The sequence below is a fragment of the Protobothrops mucrosquamatus genome, unplaced genomic scaffold (assembly GCF_001527695.2).
Source record: "Protobothrops mucrosquamatus isolate PMUCROS unplaced genomic scaffold, P.Mucros_1.0 scaffold4495, whole genome shotgun sequence".
NCBI lineage: Eukaryota > Metazoa > Chordata > Lepidosauria > Squamata > Viperidae > Protobothrops > Protobothrops mucrosquamatus.
This window is the reverse complement of record NW_015390401.1, coordinates 47,032-53,062: the sequence shown is the minus strand read 5'-3', so window position 1 is coordinate 53,062 and position 6,031 is coordinate 47,032.

Genomic DNA, 6,031 nt, shown 5'->3' with positions numbered 1-6,031 from the left:
CCCACCCCGATGGAAGGAGGGAGAGCTAAATTTGCAGCAGCCTTCATCCCCACCCCTTCCTCCCCCCCCCCCAGCAGACCCCGTCCGGGAAAGACAGCAGAGGGGAAGGAGAAAGAGAGAGAGAGAGAGAGATGGAAAAAGAATAAAGGCAAGAAACCGGCCTCCCCGCATCAGCGCGGTGCTTTTAACCCGGATCGGGCCGAGGCGTGCATTCGCACAACGCCTCTGACCCGGATCGGGTCGGAGAAAACGGGGCGAGGGGGTCTCGCGGGTTGGAGAAGGGGTGCAAAAGGGGTGAGGAGGGGTGGACTGGGTCGCTAAACGGCGCGCGCCACCTGGTTCCTTTCGCTCCCCCCGCCCCGGGCTGGGGACAATGGGGCTTGTAGTCCTTTTAGCCCGCCGGCCGGGGCTGCTGGGGCTTGGGGTCAGTCCAACTGGCAGGCGCGGTGTTTCGATTGGGGCTTCGGACTCGGAAGCGGGGCTGCGGCGAGAGGGGAAAGCGGGGGGGGGGGCGCGGCGGGCGACTTTTGTACGCCGCCTCGAGCGCTTTAGACCGGAGGAAAGGCGAGCTACAAAAGGCAGGGGGGGGGCAGTTCAGGAGAGGACAGGGTTTTCCTCCCTCCCCTTAACAAGGAAGGGGTGGTAGAGGGGGAGCTCCGTCTACCACCACCACCACCACCACCACCCCGCTCCTCAAGGAAGGGCCAAGATCTCTCTTGGCGCGCAGATGGGGCCTGCGGAACTCCCTGCTACTGGACTTCCTTTTCCTCCCCCCCCTCCCCAAAGCCAAACTCTTTTGAACCCCCTCTCTCTATCAGGCGACGAGGATGAGGGGAGCAGAGGACGAATCAAGCTGCAGGAGGGAGAAATCACCCCCCCCGCCGCTCTTTCTCCCCCTCCCCCAAAACCCATCCTTAAGTTCCGCCTGGCTGCCGCTAGGGGGCGCTTCGCCGCCGGGGTGGCTTCTGCATTCCGCGCACGCAGCTTGAATCCTTCGCTTCTCCGGCCTCTCCGTGCCAAGATTTGGGGGGCTGGAAGGCGGAGGTGGGGGGAGGAGGAGGAGGAGGCTGGAGGGGCAACTTCTCCTTCAGCTGCACCCCCTCGCCCTCCCTCCCTCCCTCCGTCAAATCCCAAGCCCCCCCCCCCCAAATGCATTGCATCTGTTGTCCATTTTTGCAACTGCAAAGAAAAAGAACACCCCCTGGGGGGGGGCTTGGGATTTGAGGGGGGGAGGGACGGAGGGCGAGGGGGTGCAGCTGAAGGCGAAGTTGCCCCCCCCCCGGTCCTCCTCCTCCTTCTCCTCCGCCTTCCATACCCCCAAATCTTGGCACGGAGAGGCCAGCAGAGACAGAGACATTGGGGGGGGGGGACCGTCTCCCCCCTTCCCTGACAGCTGGGACCCCCCCCAACTGCCTATCTAGAAGAGGGGGGGGGCAAGAAACGACCTGGTCCAGCAAAACCACTTTCCACCCTTCCGATCCGGTGGAAACGGGACTTAAGCAGAAACGGAGAACTCTACTCCTCTATAGCCGAATTGGGGAAGGGGCTTTTTCGGGTGGGGGGGGCTGGAAGAAGCCCCCCGCAGGCTAGGAAGTCGACCCCTCATCAGTCAGGACTAGGTTCCCCCCCCAGCTGGTGGGACCCCCCCAAAAAGCGAAGTGATGAAAAAGAAGAGGGGGGAAAAAAGCGACCCGTGTCTTTTTTTCCGCACTCTTTCGTCTCAAGCGTGTCAGATATTTCTCTTCTATTTATTCCCCCCCAAAGCTGCTTTTCTCGCCCCCCAAAAAGCGGCGTCTGGCGCCCCCTGCCGGCCATCCCGCGCTACTCTCCTCCGCCCGCGAAGCTGCTTCTCTTTCGTTGGCAAGAAATGGAAATTTGGACAAAAAACATTGGATTTATCAGCCAACTCTCTCGGTGGCTGTCAAAACGGTAGCCGAGGGTGTTTTTTTTTTTATTGAACTTCCTTGGCGAGGCTTTAGGAAGACTGTTGTGATTGGAGTTTAATAATGGGGGTCAGGAGAGAAAATAATTAGGCAAGGATTGAACTGGGAAATGCAGGATTCTGGGTGTGGAAATGGACGAGAGGTTTTGGGGTGCGGAAATGCGAGAGAGGTTTTGGGGTGCGGAAATGCAAAAGACCTACAGCTGACAGTGAAGAAGCAGAAATGCTTGGGACTCTAATCCCAGATGGTGGCTTGTTAAGCTAGAGCAGTGTTTCTCAACCTTGACCATTTTAAGGCATGTGGACTTCAACTCCCAGAATTCCACAGCCAGCATTGCTGGCTGTGGAATTCTGGGAGTTGAAGTCCACATGCCTTAAAATGGTCAAGGTTGAGAAACACTGAGCTAGAGGCAGATAATCCTTGATTTATGACCACACACAAGCCAACTATAACTACCTTGTTATAGATTGGACAGGCATTTGTCTGGAATGCTCTAGGGCCTCCTGCTTGAACAACGAGTTGGACTAGGAGACCTCTAAGGTCCCTTCCAGATGTTATTCTTCCTTCCTTCCTTCCTCCCTCCCTCACTCACTCACTCCTTTCTCCATCACTGGAGTTTTCCAAGAAGAGACTGGACAGCCATTTGTCTGGAATGCTATAAGGCCTCCTGCTTGAACTGGGGGTTGGGCTAGATGACCTCCAAGGCCCCTTCCAACTCTGATAGTTTGTTACCATCTCTATCTACAAATCCCCTCTAAATTGAACCCAATCCGTTGAGTTCTGCAGCAAGGGCCGAGTGGCAAAGCGACAGATGGAGATGGTCACAAACCTGCACACCGACGACTCTGGACCAGTGGTCCTTCGTCCGGATTCCTAGAGGCAGCAGAGATGTCTCTGGCAGCATCCAGGATGACTTAAGCAGACTGAGGCAGACCAGGGTTTATGACAGGAAGTAGTGAAGGAGAAATTTCTTTGGAAAGAGAAGCCGCAGACTGGAAAAGAGAACTCACTTTTGCAATGAAAGCTGTCTGAACAACATCTCTACTTTCCCACTAAATGAATTTATTCTATTCTGTATTCTATTTTATTCTGTATTATATATTCTATTCTATATTCTATATTCTATTCTATTGTATTATACTGTTTTGTTCTATTCTATTCTGTTCTATTCTATTCTATTGTTTTCTATTCTATTCTATTCTATTCTATTCTATTCTGTTGTTTTCTATTCTATTCTATATTATATATTTTATTGTATTATACTATTCTATTCTATTCTATTCTATTGTTTTCTATTCTATTCTATTCTATTGTTTTCTATTCTATTCTATTGTTTTCTATTCTATTCTATTCCATATTTCCTATTTCTATTCTATTCTATTCTATTCTATTCTATTCTATTCTATTCCTGTATTAAATATTCTATTCAATAGAATATATAATACAGGAATAGAATAGAGTAGAATAGAAGAGAATATATAATACAGAATAGAATAGAAAACAGTAGAATAGAATAGAATATATAGAATAGAATAGAAAACAGTAGAATAGAATAGAATATATAATACAGAATAGAATAGAATAGAAAACAGTATAATAGAATAGAATATATAACATAGAATAGAATAGGAAACAGTAGAATAGAATAGAATATATAACAGTGATGGCAAACCTTTTAGAGACCGAGTGCCCAAACTGCAACCCAAAACCCACTTATGCATCTTCGAGTGCTGGGTGGGCGTGGCCCATTGGCTGGGCGTGGCTGCAGTGGTAACGGCAGACTGGGTGAGACTAAAAAGTTCAATCAATCAATTCCAACTTTGCAAGATCTTTTTTTTTCCCCGCGAGAAGTTGAAATTGATTGATTGAACCTTTTTTTTTTTTTGCACACGGCGGCGGAGGACTAAAGCGAAAAGGTTTTATAAAACCCAGCTGAAGGCCTAGGACTGGGGTGATGGCGCACGTGCCCACAGAGAGGGCTCTGAGTGCCGCCTCTGGCACCCGTGCCATAGGTTCGCCACCACTGATATATAATATAGAATAGAATAGAATCTATTCTATTCTCAATATTCTATATTCTATTCTATTCTAATTCTACTCTATCATTCGTAAGTCGAGGATCATCTATATGTAAAAAAAAAAAAAGACAGGTGTGAACCAGGTTAATGGTGACTTTTGCAACACCCTGTGTATAATTATATTTGCACGTGCAAAGAGAGAACACCCCGAATTGAAGGCAGCCCCAATCCGACTGATTGATTCGGAGGTGGGTGTGTCTGTGGACTGACTACAAAGCTCATGTTGCCCACCCAGCGCTAGCTGTGAGCGATGGAAACTTAAGTCCACACGAGAGGTCCCCCCTCTTTTCTCTCTCTCTCCTCTCTCTTTTTTTCTTTCTCTCTCTCCTCTTTTCTCTCCTCTCTTTTCTCCTTCTCTCCTCTCTCTCTTTTCTCTCCTCTCTCCCCTCTCTTCTTTCTCGCTTCTCTCCTCTCTCTCCCCCCTCCCTCTCTTCTCTATCTCTTTTCTGTCTCTCTTTTTAAATTCCTTCCCTTTTCCCGGGTTCTCCTCCTCTCCCTCTAGCGCCGATTGGGCGGCCGCCCCGCCTCTCATCCGGGCTCTGGTCCCGCCTCCTCCCCTTGTTGATCAGCCATGCAGCCAGCGGAGCGGGCCCTTCCTGGGTCTTGGTAAGCCGGGGAGGGGGGGTGTGCGGGGGTCTTCTCCCCCCTTTTTTGCAAAATAAGGGAGGGAGGGGAAGGAGGCAGGCTATAGCGGGTCTGCAAAAAGAAAAAGAAAAAAAAAGCAAGGCCCAGTTTGGGTTTAATGCTGGCTTAAACCCGGCTTGCTAGCTAAACCATGCTTAGGACTGCATGCTGGGCCGGCGAAACCCACGTCCAAACTGGCCTAAAGTGGGGGTGGGGGAGTCCCCTGGGATTGCAAAACGGCGCCCCCAAAAGGGGGGGGCTTTTGATCGTGGCCCAGCCCCTTGCAAAACTCCTTGGCTCGTGAGAAGCAGCGTTTCCTTTCCTAATCCAATGCTTCTTTCCCCCCCCCACAGAGAGCAGGACGTTTTGCGGCCCTTTGCAGCGCCCCCTCCCCTCTTTGTTTTTGCAGTGACGAAACGCGCTGCAGTTCCCCTTTTCCTAAAAGGGGTTCCTCTGCCAAGGGGCTGCTGGAAGGGGTGCAGTGGCAGACGCCAGCCGCTAGAGGGCGCCTTGCTGCCCATTGGCAAGTGTGACTTGTGTACATGGCGTTGCGCAACCCCATCCAAGCCGAAGGGACTTGGGAGATTCGGCTTCCACCCTCCTGTCATTTAATCCAGTTTTGGAAAAAGCTGCAGCCAAATCTGAGCCCTGCTCGGATGGGGCACCACCTGGTGATCCCAAAGCTGTAGGCTGAAAAATACCTCGGGAATCCAAAACGCACCCATGTGCTTCCCAGTGTGACTGTGTAAAGGAATGACCAGTGTTGTGTGTGATTTTTTCCCCTCCCCCCTTTCCCGCAGTGAGTTGTGCAGTGCATTCAGACAGTCCTCCTCGCACAGTCACACCGGAGCCCCGGATTTCTGTCGCTAAGCAAGACAGTGGTGAAGTAAATGTTTGTCCCCTTTTACGGCCTCCCGGGCCACCGCGGTTAAGTGAATCGCGGCAAATAGTTATTTTGGTCCCCCGGTTGTTAAGTGAATCCGTCTTCCCCATTAACTTGTCAGAAGGTCGCAAAAGGGGATCACAAGACCCCGGGGACGCTGCGACCGTCCTAAATACGAGTCAGTTGCTAAGTGTCTGAATTTCAATCATGTGACCCTGCAACGGTCGCAAGTGTGAAAAACGGTCATAAGTCACTTTTTTCAGTGCCGTAACTTTGGCCACTAAACGAATTCTTGCCGTTCAAGGACTGTGTAGAGCCGAGGATTAAGGATCAGCCTGTACGGCAGACATGAGTATCCAATTCTCCTTTTAGGATTCCAGAACGGACCGTCTGGTTAAACACCGGCGCCCCCATGCCACTTCTGGGCCTCGGCACCTTCCGTCTCAAGGGGGACGAGGNGGGGGGGGGGTGTTGGCTACTGGGAAGGAAAAAAAACCCCAGAA